The sequence below is a fragment of the Gopherus evgoodei genome, chromosome 6, assembly GCF_007399415.2.
Source record: "Gopherus evgoodei ecotype Sinaloan lineage chromosome 6, rGopEvg1_v1.p, whole genome shotgun sequence".
Lineage (NCBI taxonomy): Eukaryota > Metazoa > Chordata > Testudines > Testudinidae > Gopherus > Gopherus evgoodei.
In genome coordinates this window covers 71424432-71446049 of record NC_044327.1, presented here as the reverse complement: position 1 = coordinate 71446049, position 21618 = coordinate 71424432, and the positions used below count along the sequence as shown (strand labels likewise).

The following is a 21618-nucleotide window of genomic DNA, read 5'->3' as shown; positions in this document are numbered from 1 at the left end:
GGCCACTGTTAGAAGACGGGAGAGTGTGCTAGATGGAACCCTGGTCTGACCCAGTATGGCTGTTCTTACGTAAATTCTAGCAAGACTCCATAGATTAACGATTGCTTGGTTCTTTTATGCAACAAATTCTCCCTTTTGTCTTGTTCAGAACAAACATTTCATTGACATGATTCAGTCATTAGGATCAAGCTACACTCCACCCAGCTTAGCAAACATTGTTGGAAGGTTGCTGCATACAGTATGTGAGAAGGAAACTGAAAGGTGTAAAAAGAACATTGACGAGAAATTTGTCTTGATGAGTGCAGCAGTATATACAATGATCCAGTAATGTGCTTGTGTGACAAAAAAAGATGGGATTGTCTGTCTTAAAGACGTAAGTGCTATATCAGGAAATGCCTATACAGTAGAATACTTAAAAGCAGTAACAGTAAAAGCTATAACAAACTTTGAACAAAAATTCAAGGGTCAAGTATGTAGCTTTGTCATAGACAATGCAACTGTAGTAAAGATGGGAAGAAATGTAAAAAGATAATAAGAGAACCTGAAACTTAAAACATATGGGGGTAGTGCTTATTTGTTGCATCTTTTAGTCAAAGATGTGAGTATAATTTTCCATGAACTGGAAATCTCGAGTTTTGCACAGCTCTAGCAGTGACATTTGAAAACTGTCTGTCTGATTTCCAAGCTAAGAATGCGGCCTTAATTCAGTTAACTCGAGAACTAATTGTACAGTAGAACCTAGTAGATGATTTTGTAACTAAACTACAACATTTAGAATGCCAGCACTGGTCTATTTTGTAAGAAACATAGCAAGAAAAGATGAGTTCCTAAACATTTAGCCAGTAGTACTGTCAGATGGCTCCAGCTCTCTTAGCTTCCTTGGGTTGGTAGGACTTTCCTTAGTCCCTCTCATGCTTCGTCAGGATGCATAAAATCTTTATGGTCAGAGAGATGCTACTTATCTGGTTTCCAAGTGCGTTAAAGGCTTAAATTTGTTTTCTCTGCCTTTATACATTATGCTTAAGCAGTGTATCTAGAAATACTTCATAAAGTGTGTCTGTTTGTATTGACTTCTGTACATAAATACTGGTGTTATAGTCAAAGATTTGAGGAAGGTTAAAATGTTAGAATTTACTGTGAGGTACTAAAACTGGGACTTGCTTCCCACAATTTTAAATGCATTCATTTGGGAAAGGTCACTGCTGGTGTCCTACAGTTCTAAAAATGAATTAGATTTGATCTGTGCTAACATGGTATGAATCCGATACTAAAAGAGAGAGCCATGAACAAGCTGGACATGAATAATTGAGAAAGCTTTGTTGAAAACAATCAAACATTTTTACTTTTTGCTGTAACTGTATAGATTTCATTGTTTCCTTCTTATTTAGGATTGAGAGTTTGGATGTAAGGTTATGCAGAAACCCTTAAATTCATTTTGTGAGTCTCAGTTCTCTTCCCATGGTTTGTGCTTCACACTCTTCTTCCTCTCTCATGCCTTTTTTTCCCAACAGTAGAGGATTAGGCCTTTACCCCTACACATGTTCCCGGAGTGGGAGGTAGAGGGTGATCAAACACTTTTATGGCTCATTATGACAAATCTAGGGTCCCCTGCAAAGCCATTTGCTTCAGTCTATAAACTGAAGGGATGAACACTCAGTATGCAATATGCCCAGCTGCAGTTCTCCTACCTGTCCTAACCAGCAGTACCCCTACAGTAGGAGGAATGATGTCTCTGGGCATGTGCTTAAAGTTCATGAACCTGTTTAAGTATGATCAAATAAGTATGTCTTCAGCAAGAGGTGGCTCTTGGCAGGGGCTTATTGATGGGCAGGGAAATAGACTCATAGACTTTAGGGTCAGAAGGGACCAATGTGATCATCTAGTCTGAACTCCTGCACAAAGGAGGCCACAGAACCCTACCCATCCACTTCTATAACAAACCCCTAACCTATGTCCGAGTTATTGAAGTCTTCAAATTGTGGTTTGAAGACCTCAAGTTGCAGATAATCCACCAGCAAGTGACCCATGCCCCATGCTGCAGAGGAAGGCGAAAAACCTCCAGGGCCTCTGCCAATCTGACCTGGAGGAAAATTCCTTCCCAACCCCAAATATGGCGATCAGCTAAACCCTGAGCATGTGGGCAAGACTCATCAGCCAGCACTCACGAAAGAATTCTCTGCAGTAACTCAGATCCCATCCCATCCAACATCCCATCACCGACCACTGGGCATACTTATCTGCTGATAATCAAAGATCAGTTGCCAAAATTAAGTTATCTCATCATGCCATCCCTTCCATAAGTTTATCAAGCTTAGTCTTAAAGCCAGATATGTCTTTTGCCCCCACTACTCCCCTTGGAAGGCTGTTCCAGAACTTCACTCCTCTAATGGTTAGAAACCTTTGTCTAATTTCAAGTCTAAACTTCCTAGTGTCCAGTTTATACCCATTTGTTCTTGTCTACATTGGTACTAAGCTTAAATAATTCCTCTTCCTCCCTAATATTAATCCCTCTGATATATTTATAAAGAGGAATCCCCCCTCAGCCTTCTTTTGGCTAGACTAAACAAGCCAAGCTCTTTGAGTCTGCTTTCATATGACAGGTTTTCTGTTCCTCGGATCATCCTAGTAGCCCGTCTCTGAACCTGTTCCAGTTTGAATTCATCCTTCTTAAACATGGGAGACCAGAACTGCACACAGTATTCCAGGTGAGGTCTCACCAGTGCCTTATATAACGGTACTAACACCTCCTTATCTTTGCTGGAAATACCTCGCCTGATGCATCCTAAAACCGCATTAGCTTTTTTAACGGCCATATCACATTGGCGGCTCATAGTCATCCTGCGATCAACCAATACTCCAAGGTCCTTCTCCTCCTCTGTTGCTTCCAACTGATGCGTCCCCAATGTATATCTAAAATTCTTATTATTAATTCCTAAGTGCATGACCTTGCACTTTTCACTATTAAATTTCATCCTATTACTATTATTCCAGTTTACAAGGTCATCCAGATCTTCCTGTATGATATCCCGGTCCTTCTCCGTGTTAGGAATACCCCCCAGCTTCGTGTCATCCGCAGACTTTATTAGCACATTCCTGCTTTTTGTGCCAAGGTCGGTAATAAAAAGGTTAAATAAGATTGGTCCCAAAACCGATCCTTGAAGAACTCCACTAGTAACCTCCTTCCAGCCTGACAGTTCACCCTTCAGTACGACCCGTTGGAGTCTACCCTTTAACCAGTTCCTTATCCACCTTTCAATTTTCATATTGATCCCCATCTTTTCCAATTTAACTAATAATTCCCCATGTGGAACCGTGTCAAATGCCTTATTGAATTTGAGGTAAATTAGGTCTACTGCATTTCCTTTGTCTAAATAATCTGTCACCTTCTCAAAGAAGGAGATCAGGTTGGTTTGGCACGATCTACCCTTAGTAAAACCATGTTGTAATTTGTCCCAATTACCATTGACCTCATTGTCCTTAACTACTTTCTCCTTCAAAATATTTTCCAAGACCTTACATACTACAGATGTCAAACTAACAGGCCTATAGTTACTCGGATCACTTTTCTTCTCTTTCTTAAAGATAGGAACTACGTTAGCAATTCTCCAGTCGTACGGTACAACCCCTGAGTTTACCAATTCATTAAAAATTCTCGCTAATGGGCTTGCAATTTCATGCGCCAGTTCCTTTAATATTCTTGGATGAAGATTGTCTGGGCCCTCCGATTTTGTCCCATTAAGCTGTTCAGGTTTGGCTTCTACCTCAGATGTGGTAATATCCACCTCCATATCCTCATTCCTGTTTGTCATCCTTCCATTATCCCTAAGCTCCTCATTAGCCTTATTAAAGACCGAGGCAAAGTACTTATTTAGATATTGGGCCATGCCTAGGTTATCCTTAACCTCCTTTCCATCCTCAGTGTTTAGCAGTCCCACTTCTTCTTTCTTTGTTTTCTTCTTATTTATATGGCTATAGAAGCTTTTACTATTGGTTTTGATTCCCTTTGCAAGGTCCAACTCTACTTGGCTTTTAGCCTTTCTCACTTTATCCCTACATGTTCTGACCTCACTAAGGTAGCTTTCCTTGCTAATCTCATCCTTCTTCCACTCCTTGTAGGCTTTCTGCTTTTTCTTAATCACCTCTCTGAGATGCTTGCTCATCCAGCTTGGCCTACAACTCCTGCCTAGGGTTTTTTCCCCCTTTCTAGAAACTTCCTCAATAGGGGTGAGAGAATTCAGTCATGTAATCTTTGAATTAGACCATACTTATTGACTTGTGAAGATTGGACTTAGGTCAGGAGGGGACACTGCCTGGTCACAGACTGGAGACCGTCATGCTACCACTCTCCATTACTGATCTGATGCAGCCAGGTTAATAACCTTGTGGAGCTCTTAGATGCCTGAAATAAAGCTGTACAGTGTGGTCATAGACACCCAGCACTATGGACTGCTGCTGTGTAAGTGGTGGTGGTGGTCATGCTTGTATCATGTTGAAGACGTCCTTTTGAGAACATTTTGTATAGAATCATAAAATATTAAGGTTGGAAGAGACCTCAGGAGGTCATCTAGTCCAATCCCCTGCTCAAAGCAGGATCAACACCAACTACATCATCCCAGCCAAGGCTTTGTCAAGCTGGGCCTTAAAAACCTCTAAGGATAGAGATTCTGCCACCTCCCTAGGTAACCCATTCCAGTGCTTCGCCACCCTCCTAATGAAATAGTGTTTCCCAATATCCAACCTAGACCTCCCCCCACTGTAACTTGAGACCATTGCTTCTTGTTCTGTCATCTGCCACCACTGAAAACAGCGTACCTACATCCTCTTTGGAACCTTCCTTCAGGTAGTTGAAGGCTGCTATCAAATCCCCCCTCACTCTTCTCTTCTGCAGACTAAATAATCCCAGTTCCCTCAGCCTCCCCTCGTAAGTCATGTGCCCCAGCCCCTAATCATTTTTGTTGCCCTCTGCTGGACTTTCTCCAATTTGTCCATATCTCTTCTGTAGTGTGAGGACCAAAACTGGACACAATACTCCAGGTGTGGCCTCACTAGTGCCAAATAGAGGGAAATCATCACTTCCCTGGATCTGCTGGCAGTGTACCTACTAACACAGGCCAATATGCGGTTAGTCTTCTTGGCAACAAGGGCACACTGCTAACTCATATCCAGCTTCTCATCCACTCTAATCCCCAGGTCCTTTTCTTCAAAACTGCTGTAGTGGTGCATAGGAGTCTTCCTTCCTAAGTGTAGGACTCTGTACTTGTCCTTGTTGAATCTCATCAGATTTCTTTTGGCCCAATCCTCCAATTGGTCTAGGTCACTCAGGACCCTATTCTTACCCTCCAGTGTATCTACCTCTCCCCCTAGTTTAGTGTCATCTGGGAACTTACTGACAGTGCAATTCATCACATCATCCAGATCACTAATAAAGATGTTGAACAAAACCGGTCCCAGGTTTGATACCGGCTGCCAACTAGACATCGAGCCCTTGATCACTACCCATTGAGCCGGACAATCTAGCCAGCTTTCTATCCACCTTATAGTCCATTCATCCAATCCATACTTATTTAACTTGCTGGTAAGAATACTGTGAGACACCATATCAAAAGCTTTCCTAAAGTCAAGATATATCACATCCACCGCTTTCCCCATATCCACAGAGCCAGTTATCTCATTATAGAAGGCAGTCAGATTGGTCAGGCATGACTTGCCCTTGGTGAATCCCTGTTGACTGTTCCTGATCACCTTCCTCTTCTCCAAGTGCTTCAAAATCGATTCCTTGAGGACCTGCTCCATGATTTTGCCAGGGACTGAAGTGAGGCTGACTTGCTACACTCTGTGGTTTCATAATACTTGTAGTGGGCGAGGGGATTAGATTTCAGAACAGTTGAAAATCTGCTTAATGTTAAGGGAAAACAGTAGTGTAAATGAATGTTAGATTAAAAGCAGTTTGCTCAAGTATGGAAGAAAATACTGGTGTAAACAACTATTTTCCTATTAATAAAGAGAGTTTTTGAAAATGTGCCACTTAAAAATGGATTAATATTAAAAAATGAATGGTGTCACAGGTGTTAAAACTAGAAATATAAAAATAATGTAAAATATATATTTGGATTTCTGCTTGCAGGTTGAATTACAAGAAATAGATAAAACACTGATCCAAGTTTTTATGTTAAAAATAGAAATAGAAAGGGATTTTTAATTGTTCACTTGTGCTCAAGCAGAGCTTTAAATTGGGAAATAGCATGGGAGGGGGCTTGTGTGCTTGCTCCACATACACTAAATAATTAAAAACTGAGTGACTGCTTGCATCATTGCTTTCAGTCCAGAATCTTAACTGTCATAAGCTAATAAAACTGATTTCAGATTAAATTTTGTCACAATTTAGACAAAGCTATAGAAAATGATTTTTCTAAGAAACAGAAAGGCAAGCTGTTCAGTACTAAATAACTCAAATCTCTGTGTGTGTGTGTGTGTGTGTGTGTGTGTGTGTGTGTGTGTGTGTGTGTGTGTGTGTGTGTGTGTGTGTGTGTGTGTGTGTGTGTGTGTGTGTGTGTGTGTGTGTTTCTTAAAAGCAAACAAAAACCCTGAAAACCAGGATGAATTCTTTATGACAAGATGTGAAGTGACGTTAGTGGATTCACTGGAAATCTCTACCAAAGAAACCTTGTTATATAGGCTTCTTTTGATATCATGTCATTATGCATTTCTCCTTTGTTAACTTGAGCTTTGTCCTTCCAAAGTAATATATTGGCAGATTAGTCAAAGCTGAGACATGTGAATGAATGATAAATATAATGTGGTGTACAGAAGCTTTAGAGCAGGGGTCGGCAACCTTTCAGAAATGGTGTGCAGAGTCTTCATTTATTCACTTTAATTTAAGGTTTCACGTGCCAGTAATACATTTTAATGTTTTTTAGAAGGTCTCTCTCTGTAAGTCTATATATTATATAACTAAACTATTGTTGTATTGTAAAATAAACAAGGTTTTCAAAATGTTTAAGAAGCTTCATTTAAAATTAAATTAAAATGTTTATCTTATGCCGCCGGCCCGCTCAGCCTGCTGCTGGCTTGGGATTCTGTTCACCTAGGCCGGCAGTGTCTGAGCGGGCCCTGTGGCTGGGACCCCGGCTGGCAAGGCTCTTGCAACCGGAACCCCAGACCGGCAGCGGGCTGTGTGGGGCCGGTGGCCAGGACCCCAGACTGGCAGTGGGCTGAGCCACTCAGACCACTGCCGCTCAGGGGTTCCATCTGCTGGCTCCTGCCAGCCGGGATCCTGGCTGCCCGACCCACTCAGCCTGCTGCCGGTCTGGGGTCCCGGCCCAGCCCACGTACAGTGGGTACCTACCTTCTCCCTGGTTCTGACCCATTCTCTTCCTCTCTCTGCAGTGAGCTGAGGGTGGATGTGGACTGAGCACAGGGCTGGGGGAGACAGGTCTGTCTAGGAGCTAGAATGAGGGACGCGGCTCAGGGTTGGGGCAGGAGATTTGGGTGTGGGGCGCTTACCTGTGGCTGTGGGTCCTCAGGACTCTGGCAGGCAGCAGTGTGCCATTAAAAATTGGCTCGCGTGCCATAGGTTGCTGACCCCTGCTTTAAAGCATGCCTGTTTGTATTGCACATTACCTGACCTATAAGTAAATGAGGGCTTCAGTTTCTGTTGATACCAGTACATTGACCCTCAAAAGCATACTTGTACATCCTATTAAAACAATGTCTTCACTTTGAAGAAAAGGAAGTCTGCCTTAATGCAATAATGTTAATATGTGTTAATTGGGAAAACAATATAGGACTGCTTATGAAATTGATATCTGACAATATTATTACTTGATCTGTGACTTCTGTAGTTGTTGGAATAATATGAGTAATGGCTTAAAGCTATGACTTTTATCGTTAAAAATCACATCACAATTAATAGATTCAGGATTCATTGAGTTCTTTCAGCTCAGTGTCACATTCAGTGCCTCTGTGACAACCTTCATTTCCTACTTAGCGAATCGAAACCTGGTAGCTAGAGCCCCAGGAAGTTGTTAAAGCAATTAACGGCTTCTGTCTCTCAGCACATTGCATGGTTACCATAGTATCCTCTGCCTCCAAGTCTTTACTGATGATGTCAGTATGCATACAGGGGTTATTCAGAGCATCTACATGAAGATGATTCACCCCTCGCTAAAGATCATAAGCCCCACTCTGTATGCTGTATCTTCTAGTATCATTTTGGAAACTCATAAGCTCGGAAGGTAAGTGGCTTCTGCTTCATATTTAACCATTTAAAAATATCCTTATGTTGTGTGAAGTAGGAGGTTTTTCCCCTCATTGCATCACTAGCTTAAATTCAGAGTGTCTCTGTCTGTCTGGTCACCTCCCAGAAAACACCATCCTAGCCACCATGGATGTAGAGGCTCTCTACACAAACATCCCACACACAGATGGAATACAAGCTGTCAGGAACACTATCCCTGATGATGCCACAGCACAACTGGCTGCTGAGCTCTGTGCCTTTATACTTACACACAACTATTTCAAATTTGATGACAATATATATCTCCAGATCAGTGGCACTGCTATGGGCACACGCATGACCCCACAATATGCCAATATCTTTATGGCCGACCTGGAACAACGCTTCCTCAGCTCTCATCCACTCACGCCCCTTCTCTACCTACGCTACATTGATGACATCTTCATCATCTGGACCCATGGGAAGGAGACTCTGGAAAAATTCCACCACGATTTCAACAGCTTCTATCCCACCATCAACCTCAGCCTGGACCAATCTACACGGGAGGTACACATTCTTGACACCTCGGTGCAAATAAGTGATGGTCACATTAACACCACCCTATATCGAAAACCTACCGACTGCTATGCCTACCTTCATGCCTCCAGCTTCCATCCCGGACACATCACACAATCCATTGTCTACAGCCAAGCACTGAGGTACAACCGCATCTGCTCTAACCCCTCAGACAGAGACCAACACCTACAAAATCTCCACCAAGCATTCTCAAAACTACAATACCCGCACGAGGAAATAAGGAAACAGATCATCAGAGCCAGACGTGTACCCAGAAGCCTCCTACTGCAAGACAAACCCAAGAAAGAAACCAACAGGACTCCACTGGCCATCACATACAGCCCCCAGCTAAAACCCCTCCAACGCATCATCAAGGATCTACAACCCATCCTGGACAATGATCCCACACTTTCACAGGCCTTGGGTGGCAGGCCAGTCCTTGCCCACAGACAACCTGCCAACCTGAAACATATTCTCACCAGTAACTGCACACCGCACCATAATAACTCTAGCTCAGGAACCAATCCATGCAACAAACCTCGATGCCAACTCTGCCCACATATCTACATCAGTGACACCATCACAGGACCTAACCAGATCAGCCACACCATCACTGGTTCATTCACCTGTACATCCACCAATGTAATATACGCCATCATATGCCAGCAATGCCCCTCTGCTATGTACATTGGCCAAACTGGACAGTCTCTACGGAAAAGGATAAATGGACACAAATCAGACATTAGGAATGGCAATATACAAAAACCTGTAGGAGAGCACTTCAACCTCCCTGGCCACACTATAGCAGACCTTAAGGTGGCCATCCTGCAGCAAAAAAACTTCAGGACCAGACTTCAAAGAGAAACTGCTGAGCTTCAGTTCATCTGCAAATTTGACACCATCAGCTCAGGATTGAACAAAGACTGTGAATGGCTTGCCAACTACAGAACCAGTTTCTCCTCTCTTGGTTTTCACACCTCAACTGCTAGAACAGGGCCTCATCCTCCCTGATTGAACTGACCTCGTTATCTCTAGCTTGCTTGCTAGCACACATATATATACCTGCCCCTGGAAATTTCCACTACATGCATCTGAGGAAGTGGGTATTCACCCACGAAAGCTCATGCTCCAAAACGTCTGTTAGTCTATAAGGTGCCACAGGATTCTTTGCTGCTTTTACAGATCCAGACTAACACGGCTACCCCTCTGATACTTGGTATTTGAACCAGTTTCCTAGAACACAGCATTTAAACTTAACAAAGCTTTTGTAACCTTATAAAATGTGTAGGAATGCAAACTAAAAACAAACTTATAGTTAGAAATTGGCCTGTACCCCAGTTAGTAAGCAAATCTAGTAAAGTCAACAAGGACTTTTTTTATTTTTAGTGATTAAAATAAATGCAAATATCTAATCTAAACTATTCGTATTTTTAGGACTGTGGGTGTCTTCATAAGGAACAAAAGCACACTATTTATAAACAAAATGTTTAACATAACTCTAGTACTGCGTGTTCAGACTGGAAAAAAAAACATAAAAGAACTTGACGTATAATGGAGATGCTTAGATGCTCCCTCTAGCCTCATATGTTAGCTTTCCTGTAGGTTGTCAAAATCAAGCTTGCATATATGTTATATTTGTGTTTTTAAAACCCGAAGAGGCATCTGCATGTGATGCCTCTTTAATTACCTGCCTACTTTTCCTGTGTAGACTTTCTGCATGCCTCTTTTTTTGTTTTATGCAGTGATATTGTAGCTGTGTTGGTCCTAAGAAGTTAGCGAGACAAGATGAGTGAGGTATTACCTTTTATTCTACCAACTTCTGTTGGTGACAGAGACAAGCTTTCAAGCTGTTCTTCAGGTTTGGGAAACTTAATTAGTGTCATAGCTAAGGGCTGATCTACACTACAGGGGGAAATCTATCTAAGATACTTCAACTTCAGCTACGTTATTCACGTAGCTGAAGTTGCGTATCTTAGATCGAATTACCTACCGTCCTCACTGCGTGGGATCGATGTCTGCGGCTCCCCATGTCGACTCCGCTACCGCCGTTCGGGTTGGTGGAGTTCCGGGATCGATAGGAGCTCGTTTGGGGATCGATATATTGCGTCTAGATGATACGCGATATATCGGTCCCCGAGAAATCGATTGCTACCCGCCGTATCGGCGGGTAGTGAAGATGTAGCCTAAGGCTAAGATGTTGTCATGGACAAGTACAAGGATACTCCACCAGCGAAGCAGATCACATCATGGAATGGATGACTGAAATACCCCAGGAGAAGCTGCTTCAATACAGAAATAAAACCCCTTTTGATCACACACCCCTCATTGTCACCTACTACCCCATTGGAACTAGGGTGAGCAGGTGTGCTAATTTTTATAAGGACAGCCTCGATTTTTGGGTCTTTTTTCTTATATAGGTTCCTATTACCCCTCAGCCTGTGTCCTGGTTTTTCACGTTTGCTGTCTGATCACCCTAACTGGAACCCCTATGGGGGTATACTCAGACAACTATAGCCAAACAACTTTCATCCCACCCTGAAAAAAATCTTTCCTGAACCCTCTCTTCTGGTCTTCAAACAACCCCCCAGCCTCTCCAAGCTCATCATCCGATCAGGTTCCTCACAAACCAGGACACACCAATTCAAAGCGGCACCAGACCCTGCCAGAATAACAGATATAAAATCTGCAGACATATCTTCACTGCTACAGTGAGCAACACACCTTTCAAGATCCAGGGATCCTATGTGTGCCTATTACAACATGTGGGGTACCTTGCCCAGTGCAGTAAATGTCCCAATAGCAACTATGTGGAGGAAACTAGGCAGTCACTATGCTCTTGAATTAACTCTCACAGGAAAATGATAAATAACAAAAGCACCACATCACCTGTGGATGAACACTTTTTACACTATCAGTCCTCATTCTTAAATGAAACCTGCACAACACCTTAAAAATGAACCTGGGAGTTTAAATTTATAACTCTGCTAGACATTAAAAATCATGGACTGAATAGAGTTGCTGGATTTATAGCTTATTAGAACAATCTATAACCTGCTAACAACCCCCAGCTGCTTTCTTCCCCGCTCCCCGCCTCATTCCTTTCCTGTTTCTGAGTGGAGGGGTGTTAACAGGCCACTTCACCTTGAAATATGTATTAACTACTTATGCTAAACATTCTGTTGCACCTTGTATTTAGCTGTGACACTCTGGGTATGTCTGTACAGCAAAGAACACCACGGCTAGCCCATGCCAGCTGACTCAGGCTCGCAGGATTCAGGCTGTGGGACTGTTTCATTGCTGTGTAGACTTCTGAGCTCAGGATGGAGCCTGTGCTGTAGGATCCTCCCATGGAGTCAAAGAGCTCGGGCTCCAGCCCAAGCCTGGAAGTTTACATAGCAGTGAAACAGCGTGAGGCCAAGTTGGCTGACACGGCCAGCCTCGGGTTTTTCTCTGCTGAGTTAGACATAACCTTTGAGTAAGTGTCTCAGATCTGAAGAAGAGCTCTGTGTGGTCAAATAAAAGATATTACCTCACCCACCTTCTCTCTCTCTTTTGCCTTTTTTTATATTAACTCCATCCTTTCTACCTGAGTGATTATAAGTTTTTATTGGAAGTTATTATACCTGTCCTGATCAATAGAAATATTTTTATTATGTACCTTGAGATTAGGAAGTATGTACAAAATGTTACAGAAGCTCTGCTCTTTCAGAGGAGAAATTTGCATGACTTCTAAACATTTTGTTTTTGTATATTAGGTTTAAAATTTGTGTGGACAGGATCCCAGCCTGTTGTCTTCCCCATGGTTTCAGATTTTCTTTCAATCTCTTTACACGTCTGATATGGGGATATTGTAAGTTGATTGTTGCAATACCCTTCTCCTCCTCTTTTCTTTTTAAAGGACAGTTCCTATGCCTTGCAGCTTTTTGTAGTTTTAGGTTTGCTGTGTCCTCTTCCATTTATCTGTCCTGAAGAATTCTGTGAATTTTTATGTATGTGCTAGTAATTCATATCTTAATATTTTTCACTTTTTTGCTAACTTTTAAAGGCCAAATGTAAATAAACTAGGATAGAGGAGATTCTGTTATGCAGGAGATTGCATATTACCATACATGATTCTGGGTAGATGTGTGTTTTTTCCCCTCAGTTAAAAAAAATCCTTATGTTTTTACTTTCATTTGGTGTTGTCAAAGTTAGAATCAGGACTCACAATTTGTCAGACCACTCTGTTTTATTAGCGTAGCGCTCTGCCAATAACACCCAGATAATGTGAGCACCATGCAAGACACAAACTATTTTATTTATACAGATAAAAGGGCGAGCATGTAACAAGATAACAAAGGAAGCAGAATCTGATAAGTTTACCTGGGCTAGGCATGCATATCTTATTTCCTTACTATTACCGATCCTCTGTTAATGTTTCGCCATTAGCACCCTTGTTTATGCCTAATGTTTCTTTTCCTGGCACCTGTATTTTAACATTTCTTATTTCTGCTTAAAGGTACATACAACATTTCTTTAATCCATTCTTATTTTTACAATTTAATTCATTCTACTTTCACAATCCCTCCTTTTGGTCAAACTCACGCCATGTCCAAAATTTTACTGGTTCCACAAATCAATCATTCTTAATTTCTTCATCAGTGATATTTAAAATCATCATATTAGCACTCTGGTTTGAGGCAGCTATCTGGGTGACACAATTCTGGATACAACAGGAGATTAACTGAAAGCCTACAAAAATTACTAAGATTCCAAACAGGATAGTTAGGGCTCCCTGAAACAACCAGCTTCCTATGCCAGAGAAATTGAACAGTTTACTTAGCCACTTCCCTAAGGAACTCAACTCTTCATGGGGAAGATACGCGATTTGTTCTAAGTGGCTATAGCGATCTATTACCTCAATGGTATTGTATAAACACACAACATTGTTTTCCAGTGAGAGCACAGGTCCCTCCTTTGGCTGCCAGCACTATGTCTAATGCCTGACGGTTTTGGAGGGCCACCTGTCAGATCGCCCCTGTTTCTTTGGCCAGGGTTTTTAAACGTTCTCTGGTTTTATTTGCCATTATTTCAACTACTGCTTGTAACCTCAGGAGCCTTTTTGCCTGGTATATTACTCCCCCAAGTGGGATAAAGGAACTGCCAATAGCCTCTTCCCAGGTGTCATTACTGTTCCATATTGTGTTAAATGGACAAGGTCCTCCAGTGAGGTCTGGGGAATTGAGTGGGATAGCCAGGACAGGAACACCAGTTTGAAAGTGGGCTGGGATGTGGCTGCAGACCCAGCATTTAGAAATAATAAGGGTCTGAGCTATCCACACTTGCTACTGGATAAAAGAATTGTCATTGTGGACTCCCCAGACCTTAAGACACCAGCAGCCGAAGAACAGGTACCACCAGAGGCGCATGTTGGAGGCAAGGCTCTTCTGGTTCTGACAATCTCAACTGAGGGAACTGCAGTCACAGTTTTATGTCCACCAGGCAGCAGGCGCTAGGCTCACTACTGCTTCTTCTTGGGCCTTGCTTTATGTAGTCATCTGCTTCTGGCAACCCTTACGAGAGCGTAGATTGTAAGGTATTGCAGGCTGTTCCTCTACGTCTTCTTCTGGAGTCAAAAAATTGACTCTGCGTGGTCCTGAGGTGATGATTGGTTCACTGGGGTTGATGCATTCTTACACTGCGAAGCGTGTATCCACTCTGAGATGCCAGACAGTTTAACAGCCGTCCCTTGACTCTGGCTGTAACAATGGCCTTCACACCTTATCTTTTCCTGATGCATACATTCCTCATTCACACAAATAGATTGAGAATACAAACAGTAGTATTTTATATAGAACAAAAAAAGCATTGCAAATTAAACCTTGCTAAGTTTTACAATTGATAACTAAGACAATTTACATTGAGACCCAGGCCTTCAATGTTTCTCTAATTTACTTAAGATAGACACAATAGAGAATCCGTCTCTTACTACCTAAATCTTAAAACAAAGAGTTAGAGAGGGCCCAATTTGTAATGCATATGGGAAAACAGAATCTTATAGTCCCAGGGGTCATTTCTTTCTGCTATTTAAAAAAATGGCTAGCAGGATGAAATCAAATTATACTTTAATTCTTATGGGACATTATAAAATCCTGCTCCTACATATCCCCCTTTTGACGCTAAGATTATTAATCGCCAGTGTAACTTTTTATTTAGTTCACGTAATAGAAAATACTGGGAAGTGATTTGGGCCTGTGACTTTAGCTTTGCACACATTTGTTTTATTCACCAGCACATTTTAAACATTTTAATTAAACACACAATTTAAAACAAAAAACACAATTAGGGGTAGTAACATTAGTAGGCCAGTAGTTGTAGGAGACCATCCAGAAAATATATTATACCAGTGGTAAGCTGTTATGTTTTTCTGTAGTGGCAATTCTTAACATGTCCCCATTTGTGTGTACAATATGAATGGTCCAGTTTTGCACATTACCTTTTTTTTTTTTTTTTTAGGAACCATGTTACCTTTTTACCTTTTAACAGATGATTGGTAACTGTTTGCCATTCAATGCCAAGATTGATAGAGAACTTAGCTAAATCAGTGCTTACAGTAAGCTGAGACTCTTTTGTTGTTGTGGCAAATAGAAAATGTGATTATTGGTAAACACAGTACTTACATTACATTTACATTTGTCTTCTGGTAAGTTGCTAGCACTTTTTAAACACTTTTCCCCAAGAATTAACACATACACATAGCCCATTATACAATACTTTGGATTATCTGAAAGACAAAAATATCATTTTTCTATCCCTTTTGGGGTGGCATTGATTATTACTTACAAGATTCCTTTCTTTTACAAATACCCTTGCTGATTGCAGGCAAAACAGAGGAATTACCCCCATATTTTTGGTGGTATTTTTGTTGTTGTTTGTTTGTTTGTTTTATAGGCAGGCCAGGATTAATGGCTTCTACTTTTTAAGGGTTATGTGGAAATTATTGCACTGTTTAGTTATTAAATTCATGAGGTGGTGTACCTCAAGTTTTTCCTCATATATAGCAGACCAAGTTTGTAATGTTTTTCCTGCTGTGTTAAGCTTTAAGTTTATTCACAGGTAATAGCTGAGAAGCATAATTACCATATTACTTTAAAGGATTTTTCCAAAAATCATACACTGTATAAGTTGTTACGGGGTACTTACTAACATTAAATTTATTTTAATGTTTAATATTAACAATAACATTAGCATCAAATCTATTAAAGGTATCTTGTTATACCATGCCTTTTATGTAGGCAGTTTGTTTGCTGACCAGGTATGTTTTTTATTTGCAGCTTCTTTTGTGCTGGCAGTTCTCACCTTTCTTTATTAGTTAGGTAATTTGCATCAACACAGGCTTGGCTTTTGGATTCAAAGCCATCAGCAGAGTTCAGAGACTCTCTGGGCTTGTCTACATCAGAAAGTTGCAGCGCTGGTGAGGGAGTTACAGCGCTGCAACTTAGGAGGTGTACACATCTGCAGGGCACCACCAGCACTGCAACTCCCTGTTTGCAGCGCTGGCCGTACTCCCGTTTTGTCTCGGGTGTAGAGGATCCAGCGCTGGTGATCCAGCGCTGGTAATCAAGTATAGACACTTACCAGCGCTTTTCTTGACCTCCGTGGAATAAGCAGGTATCCCAGCATACCTGAGGAAGCCTCTGGTAATCAAGCTGGTCTCCTTCCCCGGCTTGCTCTCTCGTTCCCCGAACCCCCGAGCAAGCAGGTCTCCTTCCCTGCGGTTTGCAGGGTGGTTCGGGGAACGCGAGAGTAAACCGCGGCGAAGCTGGTCTCCTTTCCCGGTTTGCTCTCGCGTTCCCCGAACCCCCCTTGAAGCCGCCCAACAGCGCTGCAGTGTGGCCACATCTAACACCACTTGCAGCGCTGGTTGCTGTAAGTGTGGCCACTCTGCAGCGCTGGCCCTATACAGCTGTACTAATACAGCTGTAACAACCAGCGCTGCAAAATTTTAGATGTAGACATGGCCTCTGTCTTAACACACAGGGATCTGAAAAAGAAAATACAGCCTATTGCGGCTCTTTTTGGAGCCCTAATAGGATTTTAATTCAGCAGCACGTTTCATTTGCATTTTTTTTTTACATCCCTTTCTACAATATACACTGCACATGTCCTAGGGAAAATGCACATTCTTTCTATACTATAACTTTTCAAAAACATTAGCCATATTAATTTTTACATAAGGTATAACTGTTTGTTTTGTTCTTACAGAGTTTTCATGTCCTCTTATCAAAGTGACAGTCTGATTACACAGAGTCATTTTAAGGCTCAGTGTTTTTAACATTGCTTCTTTTTATTTTGTGCACCTCACCTCTGCTATTGCTTCAGAGGGTCACTGTTAATTTCTTACTCTTTCATTACAGCTCTTATCTGCTATTGTTACAAAAAAAACCCCAAACCAAACAAACAAAAAGACTCCAGAATATCTCCCTATTCTCCTGATTTTGACTGCCCTATTGCAGCCATGACTTGGTCTTTATTTAAAAACGTTTTAATTTTTGTAAAGAATTAAGTTACACCTTAAGGGTTAAATGCTAAATCCCAAAGCCAAACAACACTAATTACCTGTGTCTTGCAAAAAGGTCTGTCAGTTTTGCAACTTTGAATTAAAGAGTCAAATGAATTTTTAGTGGCATTAAAAACAAAAACAAAACCAATTTATCTCACACCTAGAAAACAGGAGTTTTACAAACCAGATGTGTTGGTTTAGATTCTTAGAACTTTACATATTTTCACAGACAAATAGATACATACACATTTTCTTTTCCTTAACATTTTTTTTGTTCTGCTTTGTTTTTGCATAGCTGTATGTGTGTGTGTGTGTGTGTATATATATATATATATATATATATATATATATATATATATATATATATATATATATATATATATATATATATATAATTAATTTATAAGCACTCTTCTGGAAAAGGGCCCATTTTCCCTTCAGAATGGCTGCAAAGAAACCAAGAATTCTCTCTCTTTAACATGGTCCTTTTTAACCTTTTCCACAAAGTTTAACTGCTTAATTCTCTTCAGCCTCTGTAGAGTTAACTTTTCACTCTCTTTTCTTAAATCACTTGTTTATGTCCCAAAATGACACCTTTATCACCTCAGATTTCACCATTTTAAGTATTGTTCCAGGGGTTCATGCCTGCACTTATTACTTTTCTTACCCCTGACACTATTCCCTTAGGGCTTTCAACCTGTTTCTTTATCTGTTGCTTGCCTGCTTGTCTGGGCCCGATCCTGCTTTTTCCAATGAACCGCTTGTGAATGATATTGTGGTCATTTCACAATTTTGAAAGAAATGTTCAAGGAAAGGGACCAGGAAGGGTGGGGGCTAATTGAGGAGCTCCCCCCGCCCCCGGCCTTGCTGAAATTGGTAGTGGAACACTAAAGAATCAGTTTCTGAGGCAGACAACAAAGGGGAACAGAACAAGGGGCTTTTTGTCCTTTTTACAATGAGATGGGAGTATGAAGGGGGTTGGATCAATCCGGGGTTTGGAGAACGGGGTAAAGGGGAGCGCTCAGTCTGGTGGTGGGAGAGGAGGCTTTTAATAAAGCTTTTAACTTATTTGAATAATTGAGAGGCGAGTTTTGATTTTGTCCACCTATGATTTGCCTCTTGCCACCACTGCATGAAACAATTAACCTATCCTTTAGCCAATTTAGTTTTAGGTTGGCTGAGTTTGTCCTTTAAGTCCTCAGTCTTTGTTCCAAGATTTTAACAATGACCACTGAGTTTTGGAATCCACCTGAGTTAGCCTAGATCATTTTTCCAGAAATTTACAGGAGTCTGGACCCTTTTTACAGGAGTCTGGACCCATCCTAAATACATAAAATAGCCGGCGTTCATTTAGGGAACGGTCCTGACTTAGACGTCTGGTTACCAATACAGGAGGACTTCACACGCCAATCACACAAGAAGGAAATTAGAGTTCATCAGAGCGATGCCCGCTGCAACACACAAAAGGAGCCCACAGGCTACTGCCTCAGTCGCCCTTGCTTTCACACCAGGGGTTTTACCCAAAGTGCGGTGCGGCTGCGATTGTGCAGATTCCACTCACTCAGACCGCGGGGACAGGAACCCCTTAGTCGGCCTATCCCCGGACGGAGACTGCACCCAGACTCAAACACTCCACAAGAGGACGGATAGACACAGAGACAGGACAGTCCTCAGTCCGGACAAAACACAGAAATAATTACCTGACCAGATTCCTGATGTCAGATCCCGGGATCCCTACCAGAACAGAGTGGGAACCAACAGGTTCGATGGCGTAGACCTCACTGTGGCTGTGCGCCTTTCCGCCCTAGTGGAGGACTGCTTGGGCCAAATGCCCAGGTGCCGGCTGCCACGGTCATCCTATAAAAACGGTCAGGAATCACACAGCCCTAGTGAAGACGGTTGCCATCTCAGTGGAACCTCCAAATTGTCAAAGTTAGAATCAGGACTCACAATTTGTCAGACCACTCTGTTTTATTAGCACAGTGCTCCGCCAATAACACCCAGATAATGTGAGCACCATGCAAGACACAAACTATCTTATTTATACATATAAAAGGGTGAGCACTTAACAAGATAACAAAGGAAGCAGAATCTGATAAGTTTACCTGGGCTAGGCATGCATATCTTATTTCCTTACTAACTATTACCGATCCTCTGCTAATTTTTCGCCATTAGCACCCTTGTTTATGCCTCATGTTTCTTTTCCTGGCACCTGTATTTTAACATTTCTTATTTCTGCTTAAAGGTACATACAACATTTCTTTAATCCATTCTTATTTTTACAATTTAATTCATTCTACTTTCACAGTGTGAAGAATGAAAAAACACTTCTCTACTCATTATTTTGATAAATATGTAATAAAATTTTTCAATCTACAGCTTTCATTATTCTGTTTAGACTGTAAATATTTCAGTACACAGATCTTGTCTGTCTGCATCTTTTACTGTAAAGTGCCTAGTATGCTGCTGATTCTTTCATATACCAATGTGAAAAATATCATTAAAGGTCAACATCCAAGTTTGTCATCCTCTCTATGGCTTCTGTTGACAAAGAATGAATCAAGGCTCTCTCTCTGGAGAAGGACTTTAGAGGGCATGGGTTCACTAGATGTTCCATGATTTGAATGTCTTTTCCATATTTGCATATTGAGCTGTCCTTCATGTTCCATTTTTGTAGACGATACTGGCAACGCCAATGTATGAACCATATAGTGAGGACACGCGTCTTCTGTTAGCATATCAGCTTGGTCAAGTAATTATATTTTGCAGTGAAGAGGCCTTCATTGTTGAGTTAGCATACAGATAGATATGAGCCTGTGTTTCGATGTTTGTTTGCCGTGAAAAAGACCATTTCACTTGAGTTGCTTAGAGATCACGAGGTGATTGATCAGCATTCAGTCACCATGTTGATGGCATTGGTCATAATGAAGTACTTAACAGCGAGGAGGACCATATGAAGGTTGCCATCTTCTTCCCCCTAATTGGGATGCAATAAAAGAATCCACCCAACCCTTACCGTACACAGATATGCAAACATATTAAAATGACACTAGAGATGATGATGTCTTGCTCTAGAGACAGTTGTTTCCATATCCCTTTCAGTTCTTTAAGTGCATGCAGAGAGGAGCTTTCTTTCATGAAAGTACATACGGTGTTTCTGCTTGTCCTCCCACTGAGGATCTTGTCCTTTGTTAGATGATGATGATGGTGATGATGTAGTGAACAACCCGGTTTCATTTAAAAGCAAAAAATAAGAGTGCAGTTAACTTTTGCTTAGTTTTACTCTTCTTGACTATATTTTAATTAATTAAACAAGTTAAACTTGGTCTCATTACACTTCTCATATGTTCTGTGGCTGTAAAAGTAGGTTTTGTCAAATACAACATGTATGCAAAATGACTGAGCTTAAGTAGCTATTGGAACATTAACTGTTGTACATCACAATTAGAGCAGGGTTTTTTTAAAAATAATCACAAAATTTTGAAAAATAACATCCATGACTTTCTGTGATTTGAAGTGTTCAGCTTGATGTTATACTAACAATTCTATAATTTTTTCTTGTTATTTAAAAAAGGAAATTAAAGTGTGAGAAGAATAAGTTCTCATTTTTGCTTTTCCTTTTGAATACAGAAAAAAGTATAGCAACCATAAATTAAGATCCCTTTATTTTGCACCTTCTATTTTTTTCTTGTCTCTCATGGAAAAGATATTGGAGTTATTTTTGAGAATTTCACTCTGTGTATGTTTTCCACTCAAATTCCTTTTAGATGTGTTCTATCTTATGTATATATGTTAATAATTGTGTGGGTGTATTTTTTGTGTATGCAAACCAAAGATTACATTTGCAGGATTGGGGCCTTAATCAGAAGGGTCACCAGATTAGAAATGACTATAAAAAAGTGTATTTATCTTTTTCATAATTCAGAAAATGGTTCCATATCTCCCTGAAAACTATTTAAATGCAAGTTTGGGGCTCAACATTGGCTTTCCATGCTGGTCTGGGTACAGTGGAAGGGAACATTGCATGACAAAGTTGTTATGGAATTTGGCTTATATTTTAGTTATGTGTTTCTTTCATGCAGACTTTTCTCCAGATCAGTTTGTAGCAGAATGGTGATCCAGTACAAACTTAGAACTGATTTTACAAGTGATTTGTTAATTTTTAATGCTTCTGGTATATATTGATTGGTAGCTGATGTTCCTTTATGAAGTGGAGTCAGTTTCTTAATGGTATTTTCCTGTTCTAAAACTATAATTTTCAGGGATTTGGAATTCCATTGGCATA

At 41.0% G+C, this 21618-nt stretch overlaps 1 protein-coding gene across 8 annotated transcripts in view; it reads left to right on the top strand.

Moving 5' to 3' along the window:
* Positions 1–21618, top strand: part of PAM (peptidylglycine alpha-amidating monooxygenase) — a 237785-nt gene that overhangs the window by 29646 nt on the left and 186521 nt on the right. Inside the window, exon 1 of one of the 8 annotated variants that reach the window (XM_030566379.1) lies at positions 8214–8234. The exons of the other annotated variants lie outside the window; for them this stretch is intronic. The gene's annotated coding sequence lies outside the window, so the exon portion shown is untranslated. Of the gene's footprint in view, positions 1–8213; positions 8235–21618 lie in introns of those variants that run through there. 8 annotated transcript variants of the gene reach the window in all.